Here is a 17,616-nt window from a genome sequence, read left to right on the forward strand (position 1 = left end):
CCCCTTCCTCCCTCCCTCCCTCTCCTCTCCTTCCTCCCTCCCTCCTCCCTCCCTCCCTTTCTTTTTTCTTCCTTCTTTCCTTCCTTACTTCCTATTTCCTTCCTGGCTTTCACCTCTTCCTCCTTCCACACAGATTTTTTTTCCTCTTTAAGTTTTCCTGAAAAAAAAAATTGATGTTCTCAGTATTATAACAGTTAGCTGATGGGCCAAGGCAAATGACGCTCTGCCTTCGAGAGCTGCTGACCAAGGTGAAGGATACAGACATTGAAGGTGAATTCCAGCTTAATAGCAAAGAGCAAGGAAATGAAGGAAAAATGGGCAAAGAACTGGAATAAAATTCTTCCAAATAAAGCATAAAAATTATCACGAGGCTTTATGAAAAGGTGCTCAACAGCAAACAGATAGAAATTAAAGTTAATATGATAGATCACTTTATACCATAGGGATACACACACACACACACACACACACAAAGAATGTTTGCAAAAGTGTTAAGAAAGTGGACTCTTTGGCAACTGTTAGTGAGAATGAAGTGCACAGCAGACATTGCAGAAAGCACTGTAGGAATTTAAAGTTACTGAGACAAGAACTGCACTGTACCGTTATAAACATGAAGCTACCACCTCACAGAGACACTGCTCTCCCATGTTCACTTCACAAAGACAGTGCATTCAGTGTTTACCTCATAAAGACACTATACTCCCCCAAGTTTACTTCATAAAGACACTAAACTCTTTTGCCTACCTCATAAAGAGAATGCACTCCCATGTGTACCTCAAAGACATGACACTAGACTCCCATGTTCACCTCATAAAGACACTGCACTCCCTTGCTTAGCTCTTAAAGACACTGTGCTCAATGTTTATTGAATAATGATATTGCACTCCAATTTTTATCTCATAAAGACACTATACTCCCAAGTTTACCTCATAAAGACACTGAACTCTTAATGTTTACCTCATAAAGGCACTGCATTCCAATGTTTAGCTCAAAAAGACGCTGTATTCCCATGTTTACCTCAAAAACACACTGCAATCTCATGTTTGTCACCACCCCTTAAAGACACTACACTCCCATATTCAACTCGAAAAGATGTTTTTACCACCACTTTATGAAGACACACGCATGTTCACACAATCTCAGAAAGACACTGTACTTTCATGCTCATTCCCAGCATGTCCATGGGCCCGGATTAAATTCAGTTGCCACTCTGAGATGTCTGCTTCCACTGTGAATTTAGAAATTTCTGAATCTGTAGGCCTTACTATGACATAATTCCAGCCTATCTTCTAGATTTACAGTTTTTGCACCATTTTAGAGCTACCCTGTGCTTATGGTCCTTACCTTGAGTTGGCTTGGGCCTTTTACTTGGGTTTAGAACTTGTGCCATGAGTCATGGAACTTCCAGAATGCTTGTGGGCTTTACCCTGGTCAGATCCAGTCTCCATTTTTGGTTACCAGTTTCTGATGTAATGAGCTGTAGAACGGTCTTCACTTATGGGTCTAACTCTGGAACAGCTTGTCCTTATTACCTGGGTACACAGTTTCACAGAGTTCTCCCCCAAAAGATTCTGTAGTCCTTATGCTTTGGGAGTGCAGGTTTTTGAAGGTCAGAGTAAACATGCCAGTTCATCACATTTACAAGGTAACATGGGAACACACTGTATTTATAAGGTGGTGGTAAACAGGGAAGTGCAGTGTCTTTATGAGGTAAACATGGGAGCACAGTGTCAGGTCTTTGAGGTAAACATGGGAGAGCAGAATCTTCATGAGATGAACATAGAAGTACAGTGTTTTTAATGAGGTAAATATGGGAATGCAGTGTTTTTATAAGATAAATATGGGAGTGCAGTGTCTTTATGAGGTAAGCATGGGACAGCAATGCCTACTATAGTAGGCTATACTGAACATGATAGCATACTATCAAAAGTTATAACATAGCCAAAACATATGGTGACTGGCTTATTTAGGGTTTTACTGCTGTCAGGAGACAGCATGACCATGGCCACTTTTATAAAAGAAAACACCTAACTGAGGCTGGCTTATAGTTCAGAGGTTTAGTCCATTATCATCATGGTGGAAAGCAGGGCAAGACAGGCAGACAAACTGTTAGAGAGAGAGGTAGCTGAGATTTCTATATCCAGACCAGCAGGCAGCAGGAAGAGAGAGTGACACTGAACTTGGTGTGGGCTTCTGAAACCCTGCAGCCCACCCCCAGTGAAATGCTTCCTTCAACAAGGCCACACCTACTCCAACAAGGCTATAACTTCCCAATACCACAAACTCTCTATGAGTTAATGGGGGTCATTTTCATTTAAACCACCACAGTGAGACTGTCTAGGGATTTCCTTTACAACATGGTTAAAGCTATGAAAAACTATTGTATTAGGGACTCTTGTTGAGTAAACACATTTTGGCTGTTCTTGTGACAAAAGTAACTATGAGACAGTAATCATTATAGTAATCATTTTACTATCTAAATGTATCCCCAAATCCTGTTGTAAACATCGAATCAATGCAATGGATTTTATGCCAAATAAAATTGAAAATTACAAAGTGTGTCAAGAGTAGAAATATATGTACAGTGGAGGCTGCTCAGAGGTAGTAGCCATCTTTCCAAAGCAAGCATCTTCTGAAGATACCTTGGAGAAATAGTAGTAGGTCTCTAGGCAGAAAGGTGGACATTTTTCAGAATCCCAGAAAAAGAGGGGATATTGTCCAAACCATGGTGATTGGAAGAGTATGGTTTACTCAGAGTGCAACAGGGGGGCTCTAAGAAGTTCAGACTGAGGAAAGACTGTTATGGGACATTACAACACGGACTCTTTATCAGAGTAGGGAATGTTTAAGAGGAAAGGCCTGGTTATTCTCCCTTCTCTGCTCCATGGGTTTGGAACCATTCTCAGTGGGGTTTCTCCCTTTGCTCTGTGCCCACATCTTCTACACTGCCTGGAACAGATGTTCAACTAAAAGATGGAAGGTAGGTGGAAAGGGCCTTTGGGCTTCTTCCATGCACTCTCCTGCCCCCACACACCTCTCTGCTGCTCTCCCTGGCAACCCACTCTCTTCCCTACTTCAGTTCTCACTGATGTTCAAGGGCTGTGTTTCTTTTTCTTGATTCTTCATTCCTAGAGTTGACATGGCTTCTGGCTGTTCTTTTGTTCTAGGCCCCTCAACATCCCTTACTTGTTCCCTTAACCCTTCTCCTACTTCTCTGTGTAGTCTCTTAAATCATGCCTCCACTTTTGAACCACAGAGGTGAATACTGATATCATTCCTGGGGCACAAAGCCAGATGGAAAGGCCTTGGTGATAATCTAAGCAGAGGTGGCATTGTCAAGAAGAGCAAGCTGAATGAAATGCCCTTTCCCCAAGGGGAGCAAGCCCTTGTCTGTAGCCTTCTCCATATCTCAGAAAATACATGGGTCTGAGTAACTTCTGATATGCTAAAATACTTGGTGAAGTCAACAACATGGAGAGGTCAGAGGAATATGTGGGTCTCAGAGACTCATGATACCAGCCTTGATAAGCCAGGTTCAAGATACCTGTGGAACACCAGGGGCTATCTGGAAATGATGGTGAATCCAAACATCTGGCCTCAAGCTTTCACCAAGAGCCCAGTGTACAAAGCTTATAGGTAAGGCACATAAACAACAAAGATATGCACTGAATTTCCCTTGTGCTCATCCCACTGGTTTTGTGTTAACTATTAGTAAACGACCCAAGATCTCGCAGAAGTCTCTGTTCAGGAGCCTCCTGCCTCGTAGCTTGATTAATTGCCTCCACCTTAAAGACATACAGATTTGTTTTTCAAACCCACAATTTTTCCTGGTGTTCCATTTAGTCATTCCTATTTTTCACCACCAGATTGTTTGCTGGGGAAAAAGCACAAAAACAGCAACAGATGTCTTGGGGGGGGGGGTGCAAAACTCACTGGTTAAGATAACACTTTCAATTAAAGAAATTATGTCATTCAAATACCATATGCCTACAAACCTTCAACTTCAAAAATCACCTGCTTTCAGAAACTGTTTGAAGAGTTTTAACGACCAGCCAGCTACACTGAGACTTTAAATAAGCCCCTCAGTGTCTGTCTTTAGGGTTCAGAATGGTTCTATTCAAAAATCTGGGCAAGGTAGGAACCCCTGATTTGTCCTCAGAGACCTAGAGAAATTCACACACAGCCAGTTCCTCAGCCCTTGCAATGTACACACACACACACACACACACACACACACACACACACACCTGCATGTATGCAGCCTGCACTGTTTATATCCTCAAACACCTGGCCCATTTTAGGCACTTAACAAATAACTGTACATCAGTTACTTCCCTTCTTCCCACCTCTCTGTTTCTTCTATAACAAATCAGTTTTGGGAAGCCTTCTCTCCGAAGCACTAAGTGCAAAAAGATGATTGAGCAGATTTCTCGTCCTCAGGTTGCTCACAGTCTAGAGGAGGAAAGGCCAAGTGAGAGCAGACTTATGACCCCAGGATGTATAGAGCTTCCTCAGTAAGGGAGGCAGCCCCATCTCCTTGGGAGTCCTTTCTTTGCACAGTGCCAAAAGCTCAATAGACATTCAGTATATGTTGAATGGAATATTTCTTGAGTAACACATGCCTCAAACAAGCAAGCACCATGCCTCAGAAGCATAGGGAAAGCCCTATTGAAGCTCTGAATGGAAGTGAACAGAGAAGGACCCCATGTGCAGACATTGGTGCTGATGGGGGCACCTGCATCCTCCCTAGGCTGGAGGATGCAGGTGCACCAAAGCTCACAGGTATGGTTTTATGAAGGGACTGCCGCAAACAAGAGCAAGATAACCTGGCCACCCCTGCAATTACAAGGAAAACATTCAACCCAAGGAGCAACTCCCCAGTGTGGAGGTTCCTCAAGATCTACTTTGAGAATGCTCCGTTTATCTCCGGAGGATACCTGTAGGCTGCAAAATGAAAGTATCAGGTCAACTCTGATGTGCTGTGTGCTCATCACACCCTGTCCCATGATGTGAACACTTGCCGCAGGTGGCCTGTAGGCACCTACAGAGCGGGGAGAATTGAGGGTGAGGCATCCATGCTCCTGGATCCTTTTCTGCTAGGCTGCTGGGTCTGCTGGATTTTCCATCACAGAGCACAGCTCCTGGAAGTGTTCACCCTCTTTTGTGGCCCTTCCACTTCCATGACTTCACCCTCTTCACCCTCGGGCCTATACTTGGTGTCAGTTCCTTTATGCCCTTCACTGCTTTTTCTACCTAATAATAACTCCTCAACTACCCTGTTCGACTGCTTGAGACTCTCACATAAATATCTAGCATATGCCAAATGTATTCTCAGGTGATTTTCATAATTTGGGGGGGGGGCGGAGGTTATGGTATAATCTTCCCAAAGATTCAGATAAATGATACCTTTGCATTTACAGGTTTGTTTAAAAAAAAAAAAACAAACAAACGAACAAACAAACTACCTGAAGTTATACAATAAGTCAAGACCATCATACACAACTTGAAATCCCCCACCTAGAATACACCCCAGCACATGATAGCTCATTGACTGAATACTAAAGTCTGATGCAAGGTGTTAAAGGCATACAAGTTCAGACAAGAAGGTTAAAAATACCCATAAATCAAAAATTTAAAGTAAAGGCAAAAATAAAATAGCCCTAACTCTGTTACTGAGCAATTCTCTGGATTTAAATTTTTCCTGTAGGAATCAATTTCTAATTCTTAATTCCGATTTCTAATCCGTAAGATGGTTTTAGATGGTTTTAGGAACTAAACAAGATAAGACATTGGACATATGTCATCGTTTGACCAGTGATAGGTTTATTTTACATGTTCTCAGAGCAAGGTTGAAAACAGCCTTGGTGTAGCTTTTTTCTTCTCATCCTAAGCTATGGCTCCACAGCACACGTGCATACTAACATAGACATGTCATCATTGCTAAAAGTTAGCTGCCAATGTTGAAGCTGCCTATTTGACCCACTGCAGTCTCTTTCACTTATCTCTTTAGGTTCACCATTAGAATCTGTGCAAATGGGAGTGGTGGGTCAAAAATGACACTGAAGAAAAAAGACACATTTGACAGCCATCATGGGCCAGGTACTTTCATATCCCCTAGGGAAGGACTTCTTAAGTGTTTCTCTTTTGCCTAAGATTTTATTTACCCTTAGGTTCAAAGGTATATAAAATGGGTATATGCATCAAATATTTACTAAATACTAAATCATAAAAAATTGAAAAGTGAAAACAGTTCTTCCTCATACATATGATGTTGCTGTTTATTAAAAGAACTTTGCTTACTATTTACTATTGAATGTGCTTGGTTGGTCTCACATAAAGATTTAAACCTGATTGAATATTTTCAGAATTGACTGATACCTTAATTTTGTAATCATAACGCTGAGAAGGATACTTTCCACAAAGACATAGGCCAGAGTGCCAGAAGCGTTTCATTTCAGAAATCATCGGAAATTCTGTCCTAATCCCAAGCCAAAATCAGTTTAATTTTTTATGAAACGAAAGTATGGGACACAAGTAGCAATTTTTAAAATAGAACACTCTAACACAATTCAATCCAGAGATGTACTAATTTACTACTTAAGTGCTGATAGAAAAATATTCGTATAATCTTCTTCATAATTAAGCCAGTATGTTTCCCTAAGATCAGAAAGTTTGGTAAGAACAGTAAAGAAAAGCTCTGCAGTTCACAGCATCTAGTATTCATGGATCGGTCGCAGGCATTTTGATTAGTGTCTGTTGGCACTGCTTGACTTGACAGCATGCACAGGGCAGAGTGGGCATGTGTTTTCATTACAATGACTACAGTAACACTGCAAATGAAACACAGGTGAGTGCTGCTGGAAACACCTCTGATTCATTGCACACTTGATTTTCAATTACGGTTTTGATCATTGCATGCGGAAACCTTTCACTGTTGCCAAATTTTCCAGACCCCCGTATCTAGTTGCAGTTTAAGAAGCTAGACCCTAGGGGGTTCATTTTACCTCCACCTATACAAAACATAGACAATGTTCCTGTTTTCACTGGTGAACTTGGTGAGGGTCAAAAAAAAACCAAAAGAAGTGCCTTGTTCAAGGTCACACAACTCCGTACAGATAATGGTAACGCTCAAGTCTCCTGGTGCCCTGCTGCTGAGTGCCGGCCACGTGTTTCCTTGCCAGAGCTCAAACTTCAGCTAAAAGCAGCAAACCAACCATCCTAAGACGCACGCCAGTCGCCCACGTCGGAGCAAGCTGCGGGTCTCTACTTGGTTTGCCAAATCTTTTCATTGTCTCTATGGGGATTGGGAAAACTCCATTAATGGAATTCCAACAACAAACATGACAGTGACAAAGCAGAGAGAAAGTGGGGACAATGGAAGGAAATGGTGAAAGATTCCTGAGCCAGTGCAGGGTTGCAGGAGTCTACTTCCTCGAACACAGTCCTGGGACAAAGCCTCCTGATGCTGAGAGGTCCACACTTTGTAAGTGCATTACATTGTATGTGTGTGTGTGTGTGTGCGTGTGCGTGTGCGTGTGTGTGTGTGTGTGTGTGTGTGTGTGTGTGTATGTACAAGCCTCATAGTGCATTGGTATGGGGGTGAGTGTGTGTGTTTGTGTGTGTGTGTGTGTGTACGTGTGTGTACACATAGGGGGAGGTCAGAGAGCTATATTCATCAAGAAAGTCGCCCACCTTGTGTTTTGAGACATTGGCTTGGATCTCCCCACTTCCACTAGACTGGCTAAATAAACAGACAGCCTCAGCAACCCTCCTGTCTCCACCCCTTTCCCCAGGACTGGGATTAGAAGACCACCAATATTCCTACTTTTTAACTGTGGCTTCTGGGGATTGAGCTCAGGTCCTCACACTTGCCAGATAATTGTTTACTGACTGAGCTGTTTCCACAGGACTTTTGCTGTTCGTTCGTTTGTTTCCTATTTCTCTGACAAGGTTTTGGGAGTTGACTATAAACCTTTCTCCTGCTGTTCCATCCTTGCACACAGCATTCCACTTTCCAGTCCCAACTAACAGATCAGGTGTCACCATATCTTGACAGCCTACCTTTGAGATTTCAGGGAAAAGAGCTGTGCCAGAACAAACCAAGCTCTATTCTTGCAGTGCTTCATCTCCAGGGCAACTCCACAAGAGCCTGAATGGGGAGGGGAGGGAAGGGGCGGGAATGAGACAGAAACTGAATCTGATCCTAGGTGACCAGGGAGCCTTGGCCAGACTGAAAAAATGAGGCCATCTGAAGGCAGTGCTGGAAGTCCTGCTTAGAATCCTGGCTACAAGAGATTCTGTCTTGTCGATTGGCCATACCACCCTGAAACCCCTGACATCTTCTGATTCCGGTGTCTTCTGCAATGCACTGGTGACAGTAACACTGTGCCTCTCAAAACTGTTGTGACAAGTCAAAAAGCTCTCTGTACCATGATTTAGCATCCAGGCTTGGTCTCTTTGGGCATGGTTGGTGTACATTGACAAGTATGATACCCTGCCCCTCCCACAGCTTTCTAAGGAAGGGAAGAAGAAGACTTCCCTGTAAGCACCTGGTTCCAATCTTATCATGCTGAGGCCCTGGAACTCACATTGTGCTCAGATGCTAAGGTATCACAATTAAACTATACAATTTTCTTCAACTTCATGTGTCCCTTACTCTATTATTAAATCTTGAAAAAAAGGAATTGCTACAAGTGAGGCAAAGAGAAGAAAGATGAAGAAGAGGACATGAGTGTGGAACAGGAACAGTCAGTTCAGTCTAGCTGAAGGTACTGGGAAACCAACTGCATCAAAAGAATCTTTTCAAAGGATTGAACAACAAAATGAACCAGCCAATAGTGGTAATGCAACCAGGAAGACAGAGTGGGATTGGTGCCTCACATACCCTAGAGGGAAATATATATATATATATATATATATATATATATATATATATATATATATATATATAATTTGTGTATATAGGTATATATGTGTATGTATATGTATATATATATATATATAATTTGTGTATATAGGTATATATGTGTGTGTATATATATATAAATTTATGCAACAAATACTTTTGATCACCATCTACATGGCAGATGCCGTGCTCAGTGAGGCTGGCTGCAGACATTGGCACTCTGTCTGAATGGAGCTGAAGGGATCCCAGGTTTCCTAGGGCTTCTCTTATCATTAGTCTGAAATCAACAATTTAAGGGGCATGGAGCCTCCTCAGCCATGACAGGCTGTCTCACCTGTAAAATGCAAATCAGACTCACTACCAGGGCTTGGAATGTCTCAGCTATCATTCACATATTTATTTAGAGAAGAGAATGTGTATGGGTGACATAGGAACTAAAAAGGAATCCAGGGGTGCTTGTGAAGAATTGTCTCGTTGAAGTTTCAGCACCAAGACCCCGGCATTGCGTAGTGCACAGCCCCACACGCTTCCACAGCACCCCAGAAAAGCGGCATCTCACCACACCAACCATGCAGCTCAGCAACCCAAGTCCCACAACAGCTCAGTCCATCCCCCAAGGAGAACACGAGAGTCATTTGTGGGGACCTTCCTCAGTCCAGGCAGCTTCTCCAGACACATCCAATCCTTTGCCTCCAAGAAGCCTACAGTCTATGCCTCCTTTCCAGAATGCCTAATCCCATTGAGTGCAGCCCAGCCCTTCAACCACTCCAGTGGCCAGACATCTGAGTCTGTTTTCAGGGGACAGAATGGCTGAAGGTAGAATAAGAGGGTGGGCTGAGGCCTGGGTGGAAAGAGCCTATGGAGGAAGGGAGGGCTGGAAGAGGGACAGACAATTGTTTCTGGGTGGAATTTTCCAGACAGGGCCACAGTCAGAGAACAAATGTGCTTTCTGAATTCTCAGTGTAATTGTTTCTGACCTTTACCAAGATGAGCCAAAGGACTTCCCTATGCCCTTCCACCCCCAGCCCCTCTTTGCAAAATTGTTTTCCTGGCTTTTCAAAAATGAAGTTTGGCAAGGCCTGATGGCCAGACTGTGGGCTGTGGAAAAACAATGCTTCTCCTTATGGCCCCGAATGGAGCCTTTGCAATTAATCCATTGATCTCAGTAGAAAACCCTATTGTATCAGGGCCCACCAGGAGAAAGCTGCATCCTGCCGCAATGGCCCAGCACAAAATGTTCATTGAAGTCAGCCCCAAATTGATGGCAGGATGTGCCCCCATCGCCTCCGAATTAAAAAGAGTCCCAGAACATAATGACAGTAGGGCAGTGAAAGCCGAGGGAAGTGGGCTGCAGGAGGGGCGGGGCGGTTGCCCCTGAGATCTGCAACAGGATCTACTTGTGTCCGGTGCTTTGCAACAGCTCCAGCCCTTAGTTCCAAGTATCTTCCACAGCCTCAGGCTCTTAGCTAGTGGTTTTTTTTGTTTGTTTGTTTGTTTTTTTTGTTTTTGTTTTTGTTTTTGTTTTTGTTTTTTTTTGCTACTAGTGTGCTACTGGTAAAACTGTCAATAATAACACGTAATGGAATATAAACTACACCATCTGAGAAACAACCCTACCTACTTTACCCTCTCTTCTCTTGAAGTTCTTCCTCACCCTCAGGAAGCTAAGATGGGCATTGTGGGGACACTGCTCCATTCTTCCTAAAGCTGTGCATGTACTTGGCAGGCAGTGAAAATGGTTGAGCTTAGAGGAAAGAAAAATCCTAGCCTTGTGTGTGGGAAAACTTGACTCTATGATGTCTTTAAAATAGGAGTGGTGACTTTGACTTCATAAGAACACCAGTTAGATGTGAAACTCACCCCCCCCCCACACACACACACACCCATATCCTGCTCAACTATCTCCCTCTACGTGGAGGATAAAGGTGACTCCTTTGCCAAGTAGGCATTCTACAATATTACCTTCTCTCCCTAGCACATTTGAAAGCACTGAGACTAAAAACATGCATCTCTGGGTTTATCATCGGGCTAAAAATCCACAGGAAGCTGTGGGGTAGCCTAGTGACCACTTGTTCACCCCAGTCAAATGTTACAAAGTGACATTCAAGGAAAATAAACTAGTAGCTGAGAGGGGGAAAGAGACTCTTCCTCTAAACTTTAAAAAAGAATGACATCCAGAAAATCAAATGTTTCTCAAAGAATCAACAATATTTTTGATGATGGAAGGATGAATAACCAAACATATGGATTACATTTCCGTAAACTGTGTAGCACCTAAGATCCCAGAGGGAAGGGAGGGGGCTAGTAGAAATGGTTTTCATGTTTTATTAAAACCTCAAGTTTCTGAGAACTAATTTTATGACTAACACACAGACATACATCCACTCACATGCTGGGGGGTGGAGGGAAAGGAAGGGGGAGGAGGAGAGAGGAAAAGGAAGAGGAGAGGAAGGGAAGCAGAGAGAGAGAGAGACAGAGAGAGAGAGAGAGAGAGAGAGAGAGAGAGAGAGAGAGAGACTCTGCACAACTGTCGAAGAATGGACATGAAAGAGTGTTTTTTCCTCAAAGCGGCTTCCTTGATCTAGCCAGTCCCAGTTCCTCAGCACTGACCTTAGTCATTAGAAATTCGGGAAGCACAGTGAATTTGGCGCGCATTTTCCTAGTGTGGAACCCTGAACTCTGTACTCTGTTTCAATAGGCGAAACCTATTCACAGAGAATCTGAGTGTCCGATGGATCGAGACACGTGAAAGCACACCGCTGCAGCTCAGTGCGGCGCCTTTAACTTCCCGGCATGGCTGTGCTGCCCACATATTCATTCTTACTCTACTGACACCATCCAGTGTGTCCCCAGGCAGACAACTGAGCCACTCTAGTGCCCTGTGGCTTATTTGAAGGTGGGGTGGTGCTGATGCTTAACCATACCCATGTCACCCAGTGGAAATCACAGTGACATCACTAAAGAACTATAAAGTACTTAGGAGCAACCGTGCCAGAATTTACGGTGAATGGAAACGTAAGAGAAAAGAAACAAGGAATAGGGGAAGGGAAGGGGGGAATTAGGCTGGTGCTGGCTGGGATCCATGCTCAGTCTGGGATGTGGACTCTCCAGTTTCCCCCTCCCCCCAACACATTTTCGAAAATGCAAACATTCCCAAAAGGCATGAACAGCATCCAGTTCAGTGTGCACTTACGGCACTGTATGTGTGTACTGTATACAGGACCATACACTGAGGGGTTCCTGCTCATGCGCAGGGAAACCTCTGACACCCAGGAACGAGGTGTGGGGGTGCCGAGGAAATGAACGGAGAGGAACTGGGGAAATCGAAGCAAGGGTCCCTGAGGAACGTGGCCTTGGCCAGTGGCAGCCCCTGTGCGACCTTGGTCCCGGCATTCATCACAGAGTTTGAAAGAATCCTGACAATGACAATAAGCTTATTGAGGGGAAAATGAAACACTGTGCATAAAGCACCTTAGTCTACTCTGCACTCCACATCTGGTCCAGAGACGCCCAACTGCTGCTCTCTGAGCAGACAGGAACTGCCGATTAATGAAAAGGGGAAATCAGTAGGCTGCTTCCTCTGCTCGGTTAAAAAAGAGGATTTTTGTGGAGACCACACTGCACTCACTCATCCCAAGTGCATTTCCTCTCCCTGTGACATCGACAGTTGCCAGCAACCAGCAGTGGCCCAATGACTAATTCTTCCTCTGGCAGCAAGAAGCCAGACCTGGCCATTCAGTTCCCCCTTTCAATGCCCAGATTCCCACTGGATCCAGGTTCTCTGTGACATGGAGGAAATTTTCAGCTCTGGCTGCATCCATCAGCCACTAAAGAAGATGGGGCGAAAGCAAGGGAGAGACTACAAAGCTCTCTCCCTGATGCTGGCAGAAACCAAAGGAAGGAGGCAGGGAGTAACTGTGCCATCCATCCAAAATGCTGCAGCTACAAGTCTGAGCCAAGAGGGTGGTGTGTGGGAGAGGTGGGCGGCTCCTGGGATGCCTCCCTGGGATGGAGGACAGCTCAGCATGAGTCAGTCCCCTCTACTCTAAGCATCTCTGGTAATTGTATTCATTCTGGAGAGCCCCTTCATGGGGCAGCCTTTCTTTCCTGCAGGGGCTCAGGCACATTAGTGAAAGGATAGCATGTCATCGGTTTTATGACACATACTGTGGTCGGAGCACCTGGCTACGCACGGCAGAGCTGTGGCAGACAAGGACCAGGCACCAGGTCTGTGCCCAAGGCTGGATGCCCCTAAGTCCTGTCACCGTCCTGAGTATGAGCTGGTTCTAAAACCCTTCTCTGAAGACATTAAGCATTATGAGCTCTCAAATGAACAGTAAACCAGGCGCAGTATTAAATAAGCAATTTCTCCCCTACGTATTTCCACCTTCCCACTGCAAAACCGGGACAACGTCCACTTCAGTTATGGGCACTTTTGAGAACCACAGCAAAAGTCTGGACGAGTGGTTGTAGCCCCTGGTAGCTGCTGCCCTTGCTCAAGTAAATTACCTCAGCTACGCTCATGCAGGAACACTAATTAGATGCAGTGGTCCACAGAAGAAAAAGACAGAAAAGGAGGAAAGGAGTCTGTTGGGAAGAACGGGTTTGGCAGAAGAGAGCAGGGATATGAAAGAATAATGGGGGTTATGATCAAGCCTATTACCTCTCTAAGTGTGTGTGTGTGTGTGTGTGTGTGTGTGTGTGTGTGTGTGTGTGTGTAAAACATTGTGAAACAGCCTATCGTCCTTTTACAAAAATAATTTAGAATGTGGTTTGACTCTTAGCTCTGCCTCTGGTTCACAGTGCTTACAGGCGCTGGGTCAGTTTCTTAATAGCTCCGAGTCATAGCTCTACTTCTAATTTGCTGTGCAAACTGGAGCCTATTTCTTAGCCTCTCTGAGCTTCAGTTTCATCATATTATGAAGATCATAAGACAAACTCAATCTCTGAGTTTTATGACAAAGATAACATGATAACAAAACCTGCCTCCTTATTTTCAAATCCATGAAAACAATAAACATGTTCTCATTGCAAACAGTAGCATTTAAAAGCTGTCTAATAAGCCGGGTCTGGTGACACAGGCCTGTTATCACAGCTGCTTGGGAGGGGACTGCAGAAGGGTGGCATGTTTAACACGACCTTGGGCTACAGAGTGAGTTCAAGGGTAGCCTTGACAAACTGGCAAAAATAGAAATTAAAAAGTGAGCTGTGGATGTAGTTCAGTGGTAGAGAGCCCTTGTTTATCGTGGCTCAGTACAGGAGAAGAAGAAAAGGAGGAAGAGGAAGAGGAAGAAGAGGAGAAAAAGGAGGGTGAGGAAGAAGGAAACCCTAATACAGTAGTCCAGTCATGGATATTATTAATAACCCTTACACAAACAGTAATTGATAAACTTAAAAAATAGTGTTTTGACTGTAATTATCCATTTCTTCAGTACAGGCTAATCTCACCTGGTCTCTGACTTCTTTCTCATGAGATTAGGCCGTGCTGGGGTTCATTCTTAGACAGTGGACAGAGTCACAGGGGTGTTCATCCACCTTCCTAAGGTGCAGAAGTTGCATTATTGCTGCTAATGGCAGCACCACAGTCTTGCTAAAGCTCCAGCTTCCGAGCTGTAGGCTGTGAATGCAGTAGCTTGCTGTGGCCCCAGTGGTCCTCTGCTGCTCACCAGAGTCTCCAGTTTACTGAGTGACAGAAAGTGGGTCCTGTTTACGGGTGCCATGGGGATCTAAAACAAAACTCCCTAGCCTCTCCACTCCCCAGTTGTATAGCTTTGTTCACGATGTGGAACTCCCCTCACCATACCTCCATCTTCTCACCTGAAAGCCATTACTAACATCAGTAAAGTAGCACTGGGTATGTGAGAAATACATACATGAAACACTCAAGACATCTCTCATCCATAGTCACCAGTCCCCATTATAAGCTCAACTGTCACTAACATTGCTGCCAATTGCAGTAAACACCTTCCCCCAGTGGAACCTAGTTGTTCCATAGTAAAAACTGGAAACATGTCCAGAAAGAGTTTCTATCCCCATAAAAGAAGATAACATGGAGGAAGTATGTGTCTCCAACACCCATCTCATCTGCCGTGATAGGAGGTCAGCATCCTACAGAAGAGCCAAGGCTCCTCTCTCAGGGATCCCCAATGTGCAAAACTACCAGACAGACAAAGACCAAGACTAAGGTCAGTCCATAGACTTTAAATTCTACCACGAGGCTATCAGGAAAGTATAAATTGAAGACAGCCTCTTGGACAAGGAGCTGAGAGCCCTTAGTCTAGGCTCACAGAGCTTGGTGAAATAAGCACTCATCTTCTCTACAGATGTGAGCAGTATGTGGATCATCCCGCCAGTATCCTACATAACAGAGTGGAGACTGAGGCTGGCGGAAGGACTAAGGGATGGGGTGGAGTGGGGAGTCCCGATGGAAAGAAGGCCCTCAAAGGAGTTCCGTTTAGAAGCCAGAACTAAGCAGACATGGCTTACACCTGCACTCGAAGCACTCAGGAGGGTGAGGCAAAAAGGTCAAGAGTTTCAGGTCACTCTAGGCTATGTAGGATTCAATCCTGCCTTATGAGAAAGAAGATCTCATTCTGAGAGCCACTGAAGATGCTTATCCAAGGGGACGGTACAATCGACTCTACACATTTTCTTTATGCTGTTTTCCACTTTGATTCCAGACATGGTGAATGGTTTGTTGTGTAGATTGTTGCTTATTTGCAAAAAAAAAAAAAAAAAACAACCAAAAACACCCAGAAACCAAATGTCTTATTTTGTAGACCAGGCTGCTCAAACTCACAACAGCCCTCCTGCATGGGTTACAGGTGGGCACCCCCAAACCTGACTCCTCTGAAATGCTTGACCAGTTATTGTTGTGAAAGTCTTTGTCATCCAAAGGCTTCACTTATTCCAGAAAACTTGGTGACAGTGATAATCTCATTCTATTCTTATACTGAACTCTACCAACTATGTCTTAGCCTTTCCTTAGCAGGTGAGCAGAGAGTAAATGGGTAAATACTCATTTCCTTTGCTTGCCAAGCAGTGCCATCAGCTCCTACACAGTAGGAGTTCTTACTGTGCCCATTTTATAGGTGGAAAAGGTTGGAGCAAAGGAAAAAGGGACTTTCTATAGCAGCAGGGACACTGTACGACAATATGTGGCCAGTGTTACAGAACAGCCCCCACTACTGCAGTACAGAGGAGTGGTTCACTGCTAGCTTCATGAGCCAACAGAACTGGCATCAACTCAGCCTTGAAGACAGTATGTGCTCTGGGCCCCCTTCAATACTGGTCTTGCCCCTCAATTTTGGGGGTGGTTTACTGAACCTTCATAGTGTCTACACTGTGCTGCCTGCTTCATCTTGTAGTCCTCACGAGAAAATATGAGTCATGAATACTGTGTTCAGGCCTCTCTGATGATAAGAAACCAGAGCCTGAAGAGCAAGATATATGACCATATTTCCTCTATTAGTAAGAAGGAATTGGGACAGAGACCCAGGGCTACCTGAGGCTGAAGCATCTTCATTACAAATGCAAGGCTGTGAGTGGCCACATACATCTCAGATGGCATCCATGAACATGGGATATCCAGAAATGACAATCCATAAGAAAAGAATACAGAGGAAAAGGACTTTCTGAGGAAAACAGTCTGCATCCTGGTCATCAGCATCGGCATGCAGTGTGGACAATCAAGTGTTGGGTTGACAGATGAGGTATCTAAGCAGACAGTGTCTTCCTCTCAAGATGCACAAAGTGACAAGCTAGAGATCCTTCCTGGGCTTTACTCTTCTTACTGTAAAAAGAAAGAACCAAAAGGAATAACTTCTCAAATTGCTTCAAACCCAAATTGGCCATGACTCATCCAGAGCACTGGTGAGTGCTTTTTTATTCTTTTAAGACTAGACAGAGCCGGGCAGTGGTGGCGCACGCCTTTAATCCCAGCACTTGGGAGGCAGAGGCAGGCGGATTTCAGAGTGAGCTCCAGGACAGCCAGGGCTACACAGAGAAACCCTGTCTCAAAAAAAAAAAAAAAAAAAAAAAAAAAAAAAAAAAAAAAAAAAAAAAAAAAACTAGACAGAGATTTTCTATTAGACTTTGCTATATATTGTTTTTACAAGATTTGCCTAAGCCCACATTATTAGTCTCTTATTTCTCCCCAAGGGAATCAATCTTAAGGGTTTCTAAGTTGATGGCCAATACTGTATTTAAAAAACAAAACACACACAAAAAAACAAAATAAACAAACAAAACAAAACCAGTGACAGTAACTGTTCTTCCACCCTGTCTTCAAAAGAAGCAAACAAACAACACACACAAACCTTATCTAATAACAGTTCTGACTTCTTGAAGAAAGGCTCAGAGACCTGGATCAGCCCCATTTTCTCACCTGGATTCCTGCAGGGCCTTGGCTTTGGAGTTGAACTTGTTCTGCGTCTGGACAGTTGGGCCATGGAATCACAGATAGAGAGAATCCATCTTGGACCTCAGTTTCCTCCACCGTAAGTGAGGATTCTCTGAGTGCTTTCTCTGCCTAATTCAGAGTGCTGTTCTGCAGATCAAAGCAGTCGATGTCTGAAAAGCTATGTTTCATTCAAATGGAGATAAAGACATATTGTTTTGTTTATCTAGGTTCTACAGTGAGTTATCATGAGAGAGAGAGAGAGAGAGAGAGAGAGAGACAGAGACAGAGACAGAGACAGAGACAGAGAGAA

The 17,616-nt window shown here is 44.0% G+C and overlaps 1 long non-coding RNA gene across 2 annotated transcripts in view; it reads right to left on the bottom strand.

Annotated features, from left to right (window-relative positions):
- Positions 1 to 9,037: 9,037 nt before the first annotated feature.
- Positions 9,038 to 17,616, bottom strand: part of LOC143442413 (uncharacterized) — a 36,151-nt gene continuing 27,572 nt past the window's right edge. Inside the window, exons 3-4 of one of the 2 annotated variants that reach the window (XR_013110602.1) lie at positions 17,292 to 17,453; positions 9,038 to 16,697 (exon numbers count right to left, since the gene is read on the bottom strand). This is a non-coding gene — a long non-coding RNA (uncharacterized LOC143442413). Of the gene's footprint in view, positions 16,698 to 17,291; positions 17,485 to 17,616 lie in introns of both variants that reach the window. The other variant, XR_013110601.1, reaches the window with a different exon arrangement.

This window comes from Arvicanthis niloticus, chromosome 5 (genome assembly GCF_011762505.2).
Source record: "Arvicanthis niloticus isolate mArvNil1 chromosome 5, mArvNil1.pat.X, whole genome shotgun sequence".
In the NCBI taxonomy this organism is placed as follows: domain Eukaryota; kingdom Metazoa; phylum Chordata; class Mammalia; order Rodentia; family Muridae; genus Arvicanthis; species Arvicanthis niloticus.